Source organism: Mirounga leonina, unplaced genomic scaffold (assembly GCF_011800145.1).
Source record: "Mirounga leonina isolate KUSES-001 unplaced genomic scaffold, KU_Mleo_1.0 Mir_366, whole genome shotgun sequence".
Lineage (NCBI taxonomy): Eukaryota > Metazoa > Chordata > Mammalia > Carnivora > Phocidae > Mirounga > Mirounga leonina.
In genome coordinates, this window is record NW_023270709.1 from 4,503,097 (window position 1) to 4,522,091 (window position 18,995).

At 41.0% G+C, this 18,995-nt stretch overlaps 1 protein-coding gene across 2 annotated transcripts in view; it reads right to left on the reverse strand.

The window, feature by feature from the left end:
• The window catches only part of GMDS (GDP-mannose 4,6-dehydratase), a 656,830-nt gene that overhangs the window by 534,738 nt on the left and 103,097 nt on the right, over positions 1–18,995 (reverse strand). The window lies entirely within an intron of this gene.

Sequence of the window (18,995 nt, forward strand, 5' to 3'; positions counted from 1 at the left end):
AGCAAAGAGAGAGCCTAAAAGTAACAGAGACCAGAAAGGAACACAGACAAGATACAGTAACAGTCACCTTACGGGCAATAAAGTGGCACTAAATTCATATCTTTCAATAGTTACCCTGAAAGTAAATGGGCTAAATGCCCCAATCAAAAGACACAGGGTATCAGACTAAATAAAAAAAACAAGACCCATCGATATGCTGTCTGCAAGAGACTCATTTTAGACCCAAAGACACCTCCAGATTGAAAGTGAGGGGGAGGAAAACCATTTACCATGCTAATGGACAACAAAAGAAAGCTGGGGGGGGAGCAATCCTTATATCAGACAAATTAGATTTTAAAACAAAGACTATAATAAGAGATGAGGAAGGACACTATATATATTAAAGGTTCTATCCAACAAGACGATCTAATATTGGAAATATCTATGTCCCTAACATGGGGGCAGCCAATTATAAAAGCCAATTAATAACAAAAGTAAAGAAAAACACTGACAAAAATACAATAATAGAGGGGGACTTTAAAACCCCCCTCACTGAAACGGACAGACCATCTAAGCAAAAGATCAACAAGGAAATAAAGACTTTAAATGACACACTGGACCAAATGGACTTCACAGATATAGTCAGAACATTTCATCCCAAAGCAACAGAATACACACTCTTCTCTAGTGCCCATGGAACACTCTCCAGAATAGATCACATCCTAGGTCACAAATCAGGTCTCAACCAGTACCAAAAGATTGGGATCATTCCCTGCATATTTTTGGACCACAATGCTCTGAAACTAGAACTCAATCACAAGAGGAAAGTCGGAAAGAACTCAAATACATGGAGGCTAAAGAGCATCCTACTGAAGAATGAATGGGTCAACCAGGAAATTAAAGAAGAATTTTAAAAATTCATGGAAACCAATGAAAATGAAAACACAACTGTTCAAAATCTTTGGGATGCAGCAAAGGCAGTCCTAAGAGGAAAGTATAGAGCAATACAAGCCTTTTTCAGGAAACAAGAAAGGTCTCAAATACACAACCTAACCCTACACGTAAAGGAGCTGGAGAAAGAACAGCAAATAAAGCCTAAACCCAGCAGGAGAAGAGAAATCATAAAGATCAGAGCAGAAATCAATGAAACAGAAACCAAAAGAACAGCAGAACAGATCAACAGCTGGTTCTTGGAAAGAATTAACTAGATTGATAAACCCCTGGCCAGATTTATCAAAAAGAAAAGAGAAGACCCAAATAAATAAAAGCATGAATGAAAGAGGAGAGATCACAACCAACACCAAGGAAATACAAACAATTATAAGAACATATTATGAGCAACTATATGCCAGCAAATTCGATAATCTGGAAGAAAAGGATGCATTCCTAGAGATGTATCAACTACCAAAACTGAACCAGGAAGAAATAGAAAACCTGAACAGACCTATAACCACTAAGGAAATTGAAGCAGTCATCAAAAATCTCCCAACAAACAAGAGCCCAGGGCCACATTTCTTCCCAGGGGAATTCTATCAAACGTTTAAATACTTAATACCTATTCTTCTGAAACTGTTCCAAAAAATCGAAATGGAAGGAAAACTTCCAAACTCGTTTTATGAGGCCACCATTACTTTGATCCCCAAACCAGACAAAGACCCCATCAAAAAGGAGAATTACAGACCAATATCCTTGATGAACATGGATGCAAATACTCTCACCAAAATACTAGCCTATAGGATCCAACAGTACATTAAAAGGATTATTCACCACAAAAAAGTGGGATTTATCCCTGGGCTGCAAGGTTGGTTCATAATCCGCAAATCAATCAAAGTGATACAATACATTAATAAAAGAAAGAACAAGAACCATATGATCCTCTCAAAAGATGCAGAAAAAGCTCTGTCAAAGTACAGCATCCTTTCTTGATCAAAACTCTTCAGAGTATAGGGATAGATGGTACATACCTCAATATCATAAAAGCCATCTATGAAAAACTCACAGCAAATTATCATTCTCAATGGGGAAAAACTGGGAGCTTTCCCCCTAAGGTCAGGAACATGGCAGGGTGTCCACTATCACCACTGCTATTTAACATAGTATTAGAAGTCCTAGCCACAGCAGTCAGACAACAAAAAGAATGAAATGCATCCAAATCGGCAAAGAAGACGTCAAACTCTCATTCTGCAGATGATATGATACTTTATGAGGAAAACCCAAAAGACTCCACCCCAAAACTGCTAGAACTCATACAGGAATTCAGTAAAGTGGCAGGATATAAAATCCATGCACAGAAATCAGTGGCATTCCTAAACACAAACAATAAGACAGAAGAAAGAGAAATTAAGGAGTCGATCCCATTTACAATTGCACCCAAAACCAAAAGATACCTAGGAATATATCTAACCAAAGAGGCAAAGAATCTGTACTCAGAAAACTATAAAATACTCATGAAAGAAATTGAGGAAGACACAAAGAGATGGAAAAACGTTCCATACTCATGGATTGGAAAAACAAATATTGTGAAGATGTCAATGCTACCTAGAGCAATCTACACATTCAAAGCAATCCCCATCAAAGTACCATCCACTTTTTTCAAAGAAATGGAACAAATAATCCTAAAATTTGTATGGAACCAGAAAAGACCCCAAATAGCCAGAGGATTGTTGAAAAAGAAAAGCAAAGCTGGTGGCATCACAATTCCAGACTTCCAGCTCTATTACAAAGCTGTCATCATTAAGACAGTCTGGTACTGGCACAAAAACAGGCACACAGATCAATGGAACAGAATAGAGAGCCCAGAAATGGACCCTCAACTCTATGGTCAACTAATCTTCGACAAAGCAGGAATGTCCAATGGAAAAAAGACAGTCTCTTCAACAAATGGTGTTGGGAAAACTGGACAGCCACATGCAGAAGAATGAAGCTGGACCATTTCCTTACACCACACACAAAAATAGACTCAAAATTGATGAAAGACCTAAATGTGAGACAGGAATCCTTCAAAATCCTTGAGGAAAACACAGGCAGCAACCTCTTCAACCTCAGCCGAAGCAACTTCTTCCTAAAAACATCGCCAAAGGCAAGGGAAGCAAGGGCAAAAATGAACTATTGGGACTGCATGAAGATAAAAAGCTTTTGCACAGCAAAAGAAATAGTCAACAAAACCAAAAGACAACCGACAGAATGGGAGAAGATATTTGCAAATGACATATCAGATAAAGGGCTAGTATCCAAAATCTATAAAGAACTTCTCAAACTCAACACCCAGAGAACAAATGATCCAATCAAGAAATGGGCAGAAGACATGAACAGACATTTTTCCAAAGAAGACATCCAAATGGCCAACAGACACATGAAAAAGTGCTCAACATCACTCAGCATCAGGGAAATCCAAATCAAAACTAAAATGCAGTGATCAGAAGGGGTACGTCCACCCTGATGTTTATAGCAGCAATGTCCACGAGAGCCAAACTATGGAAAGAGCCAAGATGTCCATCAACAGATAAATGGATAAAGAAGATTTGGTATATATATACAATGGAGTATTATGCAGCAATCAAAAGCAATGAAATCTTGCCATTTGCAACGATGTGGATAGAACTGGAGGGTATTATGCTGAGCGAAATAAGTCAATCAGAGAAAGACATGTATCATATGATCTCACTGATATGAGGAATTCTTAATCTCAGGAAACAAACTGAGGGTTGCTGGAGTGGTGGGGGGTGGGAGGGATGGGGTGGTTGGGTGATAGACATTGGGGAGGGTATGTGCTATGGTGAGCGCTGTGAATTGTGTAAGACTGATGAATCACAGAACTGTACCTCTGAAGCAAATAATACATTATATGTTAAAAAAAAAAAAGAAGAAGAGAGCAGCAAGGTAAAAATGAAGGGGGGGCGGGAATCAGAGGGGCAAGACAAACCATGGGAGAGTATGGACTCTGAGAAACAAACTGAGGGTTCTAGAGGGGAGGGGGTTGGGAGGATGGGTTAGCCTGGTGATGGGTATTAAAGAGGGCACATATTGAACGGAGCACTGGGTGTTATATGCAAACAATGAATCATGGAACACTACATCCAAAATTAATGATGTAATGTATGGTGATTAATGTAACAATAAAAGAAAAGAAAAGAAAAAGAAAACCCTAAGGACTCTACCAAAAAACTATTAGAAGTAATAAATGAATGCGATGAAGTTGCAGGATACAAGATTAATTGCAGAAACTGCTTGCTTTTCCATATACTAATAACAAAGTAGCAGAAAGAAAAATTAAGAACACAATTTCATTTAGGGGCACCTGGCTGGCTCAGTCCTTATGCATCCAACTCTTGATTTCAGCTCAGGTCATGATCTCAGGGTGGTGAAATAGAGCCCTGTGTCGGGCTCTGAGCTGGGTATGGAGCCTGCTTAACATTCTCTCTCCCTCTCCCTCAGTCCCTCCTCCCCCTCACCCCACACTCACTCTAAAACAAACAAACAAAAAAAAACACAACAAACTAAATAAAAAGAAAGAAATCAATTCCATTTACAATTGCACCAAAAAGAATAAAATACCTAGGAATAAACTTAACAAAGGAGGTGAAAGACCTGTACTCTGGAAACTATAAAACACTGATGAAAGAAATTGAACATGACACAAAGAAGGAGAAAAATATTCCATGCTCATGGATTGGGGAACAAGTATTATTAGAATGTCCATGTTACCCAAAGCAATGTACAGATTCAATGCGATCCCTATCAAAATACCAACAGCATTTTTCACAGAACTAGAATAATACTAAAATTTGTATGGAACCACAAAAGACCCCAAAATGGCCAAAGCAATCTAAGAAGAATAAAGCTGGAGGTATCACAACTCCGAATTTCAAGATGTACTACAAAGCTGTAGTAATCAAAACAGTATGGTTTGGGCACAAAAACAGACACATAGATCAATACAACAGAAGAGAGAACCCAGAAATAAACCCATAAATATATGGTCAATTAATCTATAACAAAGGAGCCAATATACAATATACAATAGGGAAAGGACAGTCTCTTAAATAAATGGTTCTGGGGAAATTGGACAGCCACATGCTGAACCACTTTGTTACACCCTGTACAAAAATGAACTCAAAATAAATTAAAGACCTAAATGTGAGACCTGAATCCATAAAATTCATAGAAGATAATACAGCCAGAAATTTATTTGAACAAAAGTCATAGCAATATTTTTCTAATGTTATATATCTACTAAGGCAAGGAAAGCAAACATTAACTATTGGGACTTCACCAAAACAAAAACAAAAAGCTTTTGCACAGGCGACCTACTGAATGGGAGAAGATATTTGCAAATGACATACCCAATGAGTTAATATCAAAAATATATTTTAAAAAAAAAACTTATACAACACCAAAAAAACAATCATTAAAAAATGGTCAGAGTAGGGGCACCTGGTTGGCTCAGTCAATTAAGTACCTCACTCTTGATTTTGGCTCAAGTCATGATCTCACGGTAGTGAGATCAAGCCCCACATCAGACCCTGTGCTCAGCGTGGAGTTGGCTGGGGATTTTCTGTCTCCTGCTCCCTCTGCCCCTCCTCCTACTCACACTCTTGCAATCAATCTTTTTTTAAAAAGCATGGGCAGAGTTACCTGAATTGCCATTTTTAAAGAAGACATACGGATGGCAGACACATGAAAAAATGCTCAATATCACTAATCATCAAGGAAATGCAAATCAAAATCACAATGAGGTATCACCTTACACTTACAGAATGGCTAGAGTTTAAAAAAAAAAAAAAACAAGAAATAACGAATATTGGGACACCTGGGTGGCTCAGTGGGTTAAGCGTCTGCCTTCAGCTCAGGTCATGATCCCAGGGTCCTGGGATCGAGCCCAGCATATGGCTCACTGCTCAGAGGGGAGTCTGCTTCTCCCTCTCCCTCTGCCCCTCCCCCCACCACTCAGGCTCTCTCACTCTGCTCTCTCTCTCTCAAATAAATAACATCTTTTTTTAAAAAAAGAAATAACAAGTATTGGCAAGGATATAACGAAAAAGGGGCCCTTGTGCACTGTTGATGGGAATGTAAATTGGTATAGCCACTGTGGAAAACAGTATGGAGGTTCCTCAAAAAGTTAAAAATAGAAATACCATAGGATCCAGTAATTCCACTACTGGGTATTTACCCAAAGGGGGAAAAAAAAAACACTAATTCAAAAAGATATATGTATATGCACCCCTATGTTTACTGCAGTATTACAATAGCCAAGATATGGAAGCAAAACAAGTGTTCATGGATAGATGAATGGATAAAAAAGATGTGGTACATATGTACAATGGAATATTACTCAGCCATAAAAAAAGAATGAGCTCTTGCCATTTGCAATAACATGAATGGACCTAGAGGGTATAATGCTAAATGAAATAGATCAGAGAAAGACAAATACCATGTGATTTCACTTATATGTGTAATCTAAAAAACAAAACAAAGAACAGAAAAAGACCCATAAATACAGAGAATAAATTGATGATTGCTGGGGGGGGCGGAGATACAGGAGTGGGGGCTGGGCAAAATAGGTGAAGGGGAGTGGAAAATATAGGCTTCCAGTTATGGAATAAATAAATCATAGGAATAAAAGGTTCAGACAGGGGGCGCCTGGGTGGCTCAGTCGTTAAGCGTCTGCCTTCGGCTCAAGTCATGGCCCAGGGTCCTGGGATCAAGCCCCGCATGGGGCTCCCTGCTCCTCGGGGAGCCTGCTTCTCCTTCTCCCACTCCCCCTGCTTGTGTTCCCTCTCTCGCTGTCTCTCTCTCTGTCAAATAAATAAATAAAATCTTTTTTTTTTTTTTTTTAAAGGTACAGACAGCATAGGTAATACAGTCAGTGGTATTATAATAGCATTATATGGTAACAGATGGTAGCCACATTTGTGGAAAGGACAGTATAATCTTGTCAAATTGTTACAGAACCTGGACTAGATCGCCTGACGGAAGAACCAAGCGGCACTCGGAGATCTTGGAGGATATGAGGTTTATTTAACGCCAGCGGGCTCAGAGGAGAGTGATCTCCAAAGGTCTGAGCCCCAAGCACAAACAAAGAGGGCAATTTATACACTTCTACTTCTGCATACTTGGCACTTTAGGCGTGTGAGCGAAGCGGGGCCGGGAGAAGAACCCGGATGAGCCCTGGGGCAAGGACTGGGACTCTCTCGCTGGCTTGGTTAGCCATCTTAGGATACAGATTTTCCTTATCATTCCCCCCCTTTGATGTTCCTTTAAACACCTAGTATAGAGGGCATCATTTTCATCCTCTAAGCAATAGGAGGGGGCTGATGAGGGGGACGAACCAAGGGAACCACTGTGAAAGGGTATCCTACCAAGTTGTCTGCTGGAGTGATTCCCACTGGCAATGTATACAGTGATTGTTAGGGCAAGAGGATGGGGTGGTGCTGCGTGACAAGGAAATCCAGATGCCACTGCACTGTCTGAGGCTCCACCACCAATTAGACCATTGTTTCATTCCCAGCCAAGCTGCCACCCAGGACTCGCATCCCCAGGCTTGTGAGCAGAACTAGGGGCAGGTGTTTGGCTGTTGAGGCGTAGGGCCCCCACAGATGTAGATATCTACCAGCCGGTCACTTGAGTGAGGGCCATGGTAGGAACACCATCTATGAGGTTCCCAGGAGGTATCAAGAAGATGGCATCCATCAAAACAGAGGTCAACCTTTGGTTTGTGTCCATCCCAGGTGGAAGAAGTCAGTGGGGGTGCCGGTGCAGGATTGAGGGTGATAAGCTGGAAAGTCCATTGTCAGTAACGGTGATACGAGAGTTTGCCCCCCTTGCCTGGCCAGGCAGCTAGAGGCAATGCGGAGGAACAGCACACCAGGTAGCAGAAAACTGGGACTGACTGGGGCCAGGAAAACCGTGGTAAAATGCGCTCAGGAGTAGACAGCAGAGGGCCAGTAAAAGTGGGATCTATGATCTTAGGTAGAGGGAGCCATCATGGCTAACCCGCCAGCAGATGAAACCCGTGGACAAGTAAGTGCAGTAAGACACCCTAGGGACACCAATAAGCAATGACAATAGTAAGCCTCTGGGGGAAAGTCCAGTCAGGAGGGGCAACAGTGTACAGTCTGACTCCCAAGATGGAAATCACACCGATGAGAGCCAGGGACCATGGTGAGCAGGTGTCTATCAGTTGGTGGGGTCTCGTCGAAGGTGAAGCCAGAGTGGGTTCATGAAGTATGGCTGGACTCTCACCTGGCGCGGCTCCTCATCCGAATGATGAGTTTTCTTCACTCTGGAGTGGTGGACCCACGGGGTGACACCTGAGACCTTGAGGGCAGTAGGTGCAGTTAGAACAGTGTGGGACCCTGTCCATTGTGGTTTGAGGGGGTCTTTCTTCCAATCTTTCACCCAAACTGAGTCCCCTGTCTGTAAGGAGTGTACCTGAGACCCTAAGGAGAGTGGGGCCCTCTCAGTGGTGTACTTTTGTAATTTATTTAGGGTGGCCCCCAGCAGCCTGAAGCTGTTCCTTTATCCATTTATCTCCAACCTGATGCAAGTGTCCTTCCCAAACACGGGGGTGGCCGTCCATATATTAATTCAAATGGGGAGAAACCTGATGTCCCGGGCATACAGCGAGCACGCAGGAGAGCTAGGGGTAGCAGATCCAGCCATGGGAGGTTAGTCTCCTGATAAAACTTTGCTAAGGTTCCTTTGAGGGTGGGATTCATTCGCTCTACTTTCCCTGAACTTTGGGGCGGGTAAGCGGTGTGGAGTCTTCCAGTGATGTTGAGAGATTTAGTCAAGACCTGTACAATGTCTGCCGCAAATGCGGGTCCATTGTCACTGTGGATTGTTAATGGCAGGCCAAACCTGGGCACGATCTCCCGCAAGACTTTAGCTACTTCCGAGCTTTGCTCCATCCTGGTCAGGAAGGCTTCGACCCACCCAGAGTATGTGCATACTATTACTAGGAGATATCTGAACCCCCTGCTCGGCTGCACATCTGTGAAGTCTACCTCTAGATCCTGGAAAGGGGTTGCTCCCACTTTCTGGACACCTGGTGGGGGCTGCAGTGCTGTCCGAGCATTATTTTTTGCTCGGCATAGTGCTGGCAGCTGACTGATGTTTTCCCAGATGAGTGAGTTGGTGGTATTCCTTGACTAGATGCCCTCCAGTTGCTGCTGGAACAAAGATGCACCCATCTGGCATCATCCACCATCCCTTTTCAGTCAGGGTGGCCCCCTCAGCCATGGCCCATTCCTTTTCCTTTTTAGTGTAACTGTGCAGAGGGATTTCTTCCTGGGGTGTTAGGGCCATGGTGAGGGAAGAGGCTCTGTCTATGTCCTCACTGGGCCTCATCTGCCAGATGATTTCCCTGCGCTATGGGGTAGTCTCCTTTCTGATGTCCCTTACAGTGCAGGATTGCTACTTCCTTTGCATCTCCTCTTTGTTCTCAGCATCTCCTCTTTGTTCTTGATAGCTTTTCCTGCGGAGGTTAGGAGGCCCCTTTCCTTGTAGATGGCTCCATGTATATATACAGTAGCAAAGGCATACGGAGAGTCAGTATAGATGTTGACTCGCTTGCCTTCACTGAGGGTGAAGGCTCGGACGAAGGCATATAATTCAGCCCATTGAGCTGACCATCCAGCTGGTAATGTCTTAGCTTCTAGGACTTCAGTGGTTGTGGTTACTGCATAACCCACTTTCCGGGCATCTTCCTGTAGGTAACCGCTGCCATCGCTGAACAGCGTGAGCTCTGGATTCTTTATTCCTCTCCCACCCTAGTTCTCTTTTCCCTTGGGTGAGGAGGAAACCAAGGTATCGGACCTGTTGTTGGCAGATCTGTGCCTTTTTCCATAAGGCTCGGTATCCCGAGTCTGACAGGAGCTGTAGGAGGGCCTTTGTGCCTTTTGTGCAGTCTTCTTGTGTGTCACTGGCGAGGAGGTCATCCACATACTGGAGGAGGGTACATCGTGTGGCCTCTCTTGGGAAGCTGGTGAGGTCCGCGGCCAGCGCTTCCCCAAAGAAGGTCGGTTAGTTTTTAAACCCCTGCAGGAGGCACGTCCAAGTCAGTTGCATCTGGCGCCCTATATCAGGTTCAGTCCATTCAAAGGCAAACAGTGGCGGGCTCTGGGGAGCTAAGTGGAGGCAGAAGAAGGCATCTTTCAAATCTAGGCAAATGAACCACCTGGCTGACCCTGGGATTTGGCCAAGGAGGGTGTATGGATTCAGGACCACTGGGTGCAGAGAGATGGTCACCTTGTTGACGGCCCACAGGTCTTGAACTGGTCGGTATCCCCCTCCTGGCTTCTTGACTGGCAGGAGTCAGGTATTTCAGGCCGACTGGCACTCAACTAGCATACCTGCTTCTTTCAGTTTGGTCAGATGTTCTCGGATGCCGATCTTAGCTTCTTGTGGAAGGGGGTATTGCCTTTGCCTCTGAGGTTGGGCTCCTGGGATCAGTTCAACAATGATAGGGGTCTAATTCCGGGCTAGTCCAGGTGGGTTGTTTTCAGCCCATACTGAAGGGAAGGTGAGTCTGAACTCTGGCAGCCTGCTCGGTTAGGCCTGGGCACAGGATAGCCTCGATTCTTCTTCCCTTGGCATGGTAATTGCTAGTATTAGAGACCCCGACTCCTCTTGCTTTGGGTTCAATCAGAGGCTAGTGTGCCCACTGGGCTCAAAGGCCACCCGACATCAAAGGTGGGCCATTCCAATTCACGAAGGGTTCTCAACTTGCCAGGGTTCATCCTGACTCCATAGTCTCCCGAAAACCCCTTCCTGAAATTTTTGATCATGGTCTCTAGAACCATAGGTTTACTCTGCCCTGACCCTGTCGTGATGTCCCCGTGTGTGGTGGCGCAGAGAGAGACAAAGGGGGGGATGCCTCCTGAGGTGAGGAGACCAATCAGATGCCCATCTGGCCGTGTCCCAAAGGAGCTTAGGTAAGGCTTAGCCATAGCTGTCTCAGCGTTGTGACTTACAATTGGAAACTATCCCGATGTGGCCATAGACTGTATGCCCGCTCACCATGGAATCAGAGATGGGCCCAGTTAGACTCCGTAGGCTTCTGGGGACCTTAAGGGTATCTGCCCGTGGAGTCACAGAATCAGTCCACTTGAGCAAGCCAAGTCAGACTGCACATTCACTTACACATTCACACTCCAGAAGTTATTACATTCCCTTCCTGGGAATCCCTGCCTGTGAGACCTCTAAGAGATCTCTGGAAGGTGATCAGGCTCCCCTTCCACCCCACTGGGGGTGGGCCTGTCTGGGTCCTGGGGCCCGAGGCCTTACCGGAATCCGACATCGGGACCAGGTCTTCACCTGCCAAGTCTCCTTGAGTATGGAGGGAACAGCAGAGAGGGGCCCAGCCTGAGGCGACCGGGACAGGAGACTGCCAAAAATTAGGCAGGGCGCACCTTCTCCCTTACGATCCCTCATTCCATCACTGCCCCACCATTGCCCCCAAACCAGTGGCAACAATGGGGCCAGCGCGGTTGGGTTTCCCGGTCAGGGAACCAAATGTTACAGAACCTGGACTGGATCACCTGAAGAACCAAGTGGCACTCAGAGATTTTGGAGGATAGGAGGTTTATTTAACACCGGTGGGCTCAGAGGAGAGTGGTCTCCAAAGGCCTGAGCCCTGAGCACAAACAAAGGGGGCAATTTATACACTTCTACTTCTGCATACTTGGCACTTTTGGCATGAAGCAGGGCAGGGAGAAGAACCCAGATGAGCCCCGGGGCAAAGACTGGGACTCTCTCGCTGGCTCGTTCAGCCACCTTAGGATACAGATTTTCCTTATCAAAATCACTATGTTGTATACCTGAAACTAATGTAACAATGTGTATCAACCATACTGCAATAAAAATTAAATTAAATAAAAAATAAAAGACTGATGAGCTCTTATACATATTCAAAAGATAATAACAACAAAAGGGAAAGAGGGGATGGAGAAAGAATTTAAGTAATTTGTTCGATATGGAGCCCCTCTGGCAAGATAAAATTACATTTCTAACACAATCTACCAATCAGATAAATTCCACTACAACCTTGTAAGAAAGAAAGGTAGGTATGTAGAAAGAAGATGACATGCTCAGCCATACCCAAACAAGACCAAAAATATAATAGAGGATTACTATAAAGGGCCATGATTTTTAAAAACACAACAACAAAACAGAAACAAAACAAAAACAGCTTAAAATAAGCAATCAAAATTAACAAATAAAATTATGGTGAATGTATCAGAAATCACACAATACCCTTCCCGGAGTCTTGCAATGAAAGATGAAAGACAAGGATTAAGTAAGGATTAGATTAAGGCAGCAAGAAGAAACCGTATGTTCAAGTTGGGAAATGAACATAAGGAAATCATCAACAATATCATCATGACCGGTATTTACTGACTACATATAGCAATGCTATTTGTTGGGAAACAAAGATTAAATAAGGATCAGGTTAAGGAGGCAAGAAAAAAACCTTATCTTCAGGTTGGGAAATGAGAGAAGGTAATCATCACCAATATTATCATGATCAATTATACTGACTACATCTATCAATGCTATTTGTTGAAAAACAACTGTCCATGGGTCTCTCATGTTTCTGCACATCTTATAAGCAGAGGTATTTGAAACTCCTCTTGTCCCAAACTGAAATTTGGGGACAAAATTCAAGGATGTCTGTATAGTGAACAGCTTAAAAAGATAAAGTGTCTTCTTCCAGAACATGTTTGCTTACTGTCCATCATAAAAGATTTGGGTTCCCTAAAATCAGGGTTTCTCTCCTATAACATAGCCCATTGCATATACAGATCTCACCTTGCCATCTTCATATCATCCCATAAAAACTAGGGCCCAGTAAATGAGAGCAAGAAAATGTGACACTTTGGTTACCGCTATTGCCATGAGTAATAAAGCCCTCTGTCTCCAACCCAAGAGTCTTATATCTTCTGTCAGTACCCATGAAACTGGCAGGGTAACTTGTTGGCTGGCAAATAGGACCTTTCACAGTTCTTGACAACCATAAGCATTTTATAAATATTATCCCCTAAGTATCCCATTATCCTATAAGGAGAGTATTCCTACCATTTTCATTTCATAGATATATTCATTGAACAAATGTTGATCAAGTGCCAATTATGTGCCAGGTACTATTTCGGGTACTAAAGATAGAGCTGTGAAAAACAGAGAGTATCATTGTCTTTGTGGAGCTTTACAGATGATGATATGAGTATGACGATGAAATTAAGACCCAGAGAAGTATGTACCTTGCCTAGGGTCAAGTAAGTAATACTTGTAAGTAATGGAGCCAGGTTGCATCTGAGCAATAGGACTCTCTGAGCCTGAACTCTTAACCACTATACCATAATGCCTCCCACACTGTGGTGATAAAAAGGCTTAGTCATGAGATTCCAAAGATTACTGTACTTAGAATTATCTGGCACTATATCCCACTAAAAGAAACCAGGACTCCCAGAAGAAATATCTTTGCAAGTCTGGAGCAGTAAAAAAGGCCTAGCACATTTTGTTCTAGAAGAATGCAAAAAAGCCAGAAAGCTAACCAAGAATACTGGGATTATATCTAAGGAGCAACCTGTGTCTTGCTCAGGCTTCCAAGAGGCCTATTTTGAGCATTACTGAAGGTAACTGCAATGGATTGAAACATATGAAATGTGTTCATTATAATACTTTAAAAATATATTCATTATGATACTTTAAAAAAAATTCCACATTTTCAGGATGCTAGGTTTAAAGGGATGAACTGCATTATAGTTTATCAGACCTGATAAACTTATCAGACCTCAGCATTCATACGTTGAAGCCCAGTATCCCAGGATTGTGTCTGTATTTGAAGACAGCGTCTTTAGAAAGGTAATTAAGGTTAAATGGGGTCATATGGGTGAGTCTTAACCCAATATGACTTGTGTCCTTATAAGAAGGCATTAGGGAATAAACACAGACCAAAGGACAACTATGTAAAGACAGCCATCTAAAAGCCAAGGAGAGAATCCTCAGAATGAAATTAACCCTGCCAACACCTTGATCTCAGACTTCTAGTCACCAGAACTGTGAGACAATAAATCTTAATCTGTTATTTGTTATGACAGCTCTAGCAAACTAATGCACTAGGAAACCACCTCCTTAATTTGAAAGCTGGTAAGTAAAGAATCAAGCCATTATTCTATCCTTCCTATATGATCTGTGATTTAGAGTAACCAAACAGTTGATAAGGGTAAGTTCCTTTTTGTTTTTATAAAAGAATTATAGCTAATCAAGCAAGATGGAATAACAGAACTAAAATATCACCATTTCTAACACTTAATGAATAGATTTAGACAATGAACATCAATGGCTGAAAAAATGACACAAAGAGAAAAGACTAAACATTACGTACCTTTCTGACAGAAGTATAAAACACTACCTTTGAAGTTTCTTGGGTGGGGAGGAAGAACCCAAATCTGATCAAGCCTCTAGATTTAACTACCAATGTATAGGAAATACAGGAACATGTTAGATGACACTGTAGGTCCACAATCAGTGAAATCCAGATGTAGAAAACCCTCTAATAGATTTGATTTCTGCAACAACAAAAAAATCCCCAAGAAACGAAACAACAAACAAAAAGAAATGGAGGGGAAACCAATCTCAGTGTACAGATCTTATTTAGACACAAAATTCAAACAAGCTGTCGCAGAGACAGAGATAATTGGAAAAATGCAAACACTGACTGGATATTTGATAATATTAAGGAATTTTTATTCTTTTTAATTTTTTAATTTTTAGCTTTTAATTTTTTAGGCATGACAAATGATATTTTTTTTAGAGCCATTATCTTTTAGAGATATATATTGTAGTATTTACAAATGAAAAAAATGACATGATGCCTGAGATTATTTTCAAAATTATCAGGATAAAGAAACAGGAGTACATAGAGATGAAATAAGATTAGCCATATACTGATAATTAATGAAGCTACATAGATAATGGATATGAGGAGTTCATAATGCTGTTCTCTCTACTTTTATATATCCATAACTTCCATTATGAAAAGATAAAAAGATCTGGGGTGTTTGTTAAGAATACATAGTATAGGCCCCCCCACTTCCCAAGATTCTTATTGTGGGTTTAGGCCTAGTTATGTGGATGATAACCATCTTATCTAGTCATTTTAACACAGGTGTGGAAGAAACACCAGCCTAGAGGTTTACACACTTGAGAGCAAGAAGGCTCTAGGTACTAGGAAATGCTTACACCAAAAGCACACACAGGCTCCTTGGCCCCCCAACAGCAATGAGGATAGTCTACAACAGCCAACACTGATCCATTTTGTCCTCTCCAGGAAAAGGACCAAGGGTTGGATTGACCAACAACCCACTGAAATTAGCCTGAAAGGATTAATCCAGTTTTCTTTCACAACACACCACACATGTCTACTGTCTTTTCAGGGGTGTCTCATCCCTTCAAGGACAAAATGTGATCCCAGAGACACAGTCCCCCAGCTTTCCATGATCTCTGAAGATAACAGAAAATGACAAAAACTTACAACTACTCAGACAGACAAGCAAATGCCAGAAAATGGCAGACATGTAAGAAAACAGATGGAAGTAGCTGGATTGAGAAAAACCAAAATCCAGGCTTTAACTCAGAGAAGAGTCTAATTTATCTCTGCATCTCCAGCAGGCACTCGATAAATGCATTGGGTTAATGAAAAAAAATTAATAAAACTAATGAAACAGTGCTCCCACAATGGGTGGGGGGAGGGATATGACTAGCACAGGAAAGGAAAATATGATCATCATCCTAAAGACTTAGAAATATAGCATCTAAAACAACCTATCAGAGGAGTCAGCAGAAAGTACTGAAAAACTCTTTAATATTCTCATTAGAATGCAACAAGACTTTCATGAAAAAGGTACAAAAGGCCATAATGAAAGAAGCAGCTGAGTGAAAAATGGGATAAAATAAAAAGGAAGGTGAACGAAATAAGGAGGGAAACTAAAATTGCAAAAAGAGAATTTAAATCCCCACTAAAAGCAGTGAAGAGCAAAAGTGAAGTAAAAATAGATTCTAAACTGTAGAAGACACCAAAGAAAAGACGGTATATATAACAAAAACAAGTCTTCCAACTCCATGCAAGGCAAGAATACATTAAAAATAAAAAACAAGAAGGCAGAAGTATGTCCAAACTTATGTTATGATGATCATTATAAATGAATTTAACTCCCCTCTATTAAAGATAAAGTCTCTCAGATTAAGAGAAAAAATTGGATACTACCTGTCAAAATAACCAGATCAGGTATATATCAAGCAGATAAAAATAAAAGAAAGAGGGCAGCTGGCTGGCTCAGTCAGCAGAGCATGTGACTCTTGATCTCAGGGTCATAAGTTCCGGCTCCACATTGGGTGCAGAGATTACATAAGAAAAAAAATTTAATAAATAAAAATAAATAGAAGAAAAAGGAAATGGCAATATTAACATAAGACAAAGTAGATTTCAAGGCAACAGCACTAAGCAGAACAGTGATTAAGATCCAACAGTCATGAATTTCTATGTGTAAAATATCACTGCATTGAAAAAAACAGAAAGAATGAAAAGAATAAGAAGCAAAAGTTATTACAAGTGCAAGGGAAGTTGAGCCTAAAAATCTAACACCATTAAAAGAGCACACACCTCTCAATCTGATGTATTCTGTAGAAAAAAGTTATAAAGCACAGAGGACTGGAATAACATAATTGATAAAGTTAATGGGTTTGTATCAGACTTTGTAACTCACCTATAAAAAATATATCTTCCTTTTAAGCATCAATGGAACTTTTATTAAAAATGATAATGCAGGGGCGCCTGGGTGACTCAGTCATTAAGCGTCTGCCTTCGGCTCAGGTCATGATCCCAGGGTCCTGGGATTGAGCCCCGCATCAGGCTCCCTGCTCAGCGGGGAGCCTGCTTCTCCCTCTCCCGCTCCCCCTGCTTGTGTTCCCTCTTTCGCTGTGTCTCTCTCTGTCAAATAAATAAATAAAATCTTAAAAAAAATGATAATGCAACTAATGATGTACTGTATGGTGACTAACATAATACAATTTAAAAAAGAAACAAAAAAATAAAAAAATAATAAAAATAAAAATGATAATGCATTAGGGCACAAAGAAAACCTCAGAAAGTTCTTAAGTATAAATGACACAAAGCCATAGTCTCGGTTTCCAAAGCAATAAAATTTTAAACAATAAAAAATACTAGAAATTTTAAAATACTATACTAAGTAATGCATAGGACAAAAAAAAAAAAAAATCTGCCATTACAGGTTAAGTTTAAAAATAACAGGACTACCACTTATAAATACTTAGGAAATAAAATCAGGTATACTCCAAAGAACATGTATAGCCTTAAAGCCTTTCAATATTAGACAAACAAACAAAAATCTTCCTGTTCACTTACTGATACCTACAGTTTCTTCCCAAAAAAGTTGGGGGGGGGGGAAGGAATGGAAATTTTTCATTTACAGTAAGAAATTAAAGTCCATAGTTTAAGATAACACACTTCAAAATGAACCAGTTTTAGGCCACCTGCACCCAGCTGATGGGTTGATAAAATATAACTAATACCAGATGCTTCCATGTTTTTATAGGGCATAGAGGTAAAGAGAGCTGGAAGGCAGAGAGAGTCACAAGTTTAGAAGGGTTCAAAAAGTAGACGCTGAGGACACAGAAAAGAGTTTAATATGTATCCATTTTTCTTAATGTAAGTGCTTTAATTCTAACATAAATTGAATCTACACAGACAAGTAGTGCAAGCAGGAAGTTCTATTTTACATCAGTTATGTTGGGAAAATGAATTGACATGATTGCCTATAAAGGTTGCGGTTGCAAATAGTTCCAATAATCAAGAATAAAGGAAAATATCTAGGTTTGTGAACTACTGAAGTAACAGTTTTCATTAGGGAAATAAACCCTGTATTCCGATTATAAAATAGACAGTTTCCACATCTGCTGAGTATTAGGCTAACATTTCATTAGATTACTTTTAGGAATAGCTACATTCCTCAAGCACCTGAGTGTGTGAGGAACTGTGTAACACTTCCTGTCAACCTAAACACCAAAAGGGACAGGTTGGCATCACCAATTTACCTCGGAGCCAACCGAGTTCCATAAGGGCCAAAGACCATATAACTAGCAAAGGTGCAAGTCGGGAATCCAACCCCGGAGCTCAATACATTATAATTATTAAATAGAACTATGCGGCTTAGTATCAGGTTATAGACAAATTATAGGTTCCCAGCTAACACTAATTAGTCATGTGACCTTGGACACACTTATTCAATAAATATTTACTGGGCATCTTCTGTGTACAAGTTTCTGTGTTTAGATATGAAGGCTCAAAGTTCTCAAATCTCAAAAACTGTGAACAAATATACTATCCACCTCATAAAAGTCCTTTTTTGTAAATAGAGAAGTTTCTCTCCATTCAACTATACCACACCCAAGCATCTGATTCATTATCACAGCCACCTGGGGGCTAGTAATGTGAAAAACAACACAATACAATCATTTCAAAGACCTCCCCCAGCATTCCCATGGTGGGCCAGATTTAGGAACCTGAAAAATAACTGCATTTTTGCTTCTTAAAAAAGATGTATTACTTATTAACATAAGTTAATTTAAAAAGCGTGAACTCAAAAAGAGAACATCACATCTTAAGTAGTATTAGCATAGCACGTTTAGGGTGACTAAAATATTATTAACCTTTAGAAAGGCTCAGCAAATTTAAGCAGTTTAAGAATAACAAAAACATGGTTTCTGAGCTTGGGAGAACTAAATCAAAGCACTGTTGAACACAAAGAGAAAATTCTTTGCCATAGAGACATGCCACCTTGGCCTTGAGGAAGAAGATTGGTTTCCATGTAAAGAATGTTAGTCAAGAGACATAAGATCCACTCTTCTGCAAATATTCCTGAAGGAATCAGCAAGGATAGAAAAAAAAAGAGGGAAGCATTACCATATAACAGCTCCGTGAAAAACTGAAGACAGCG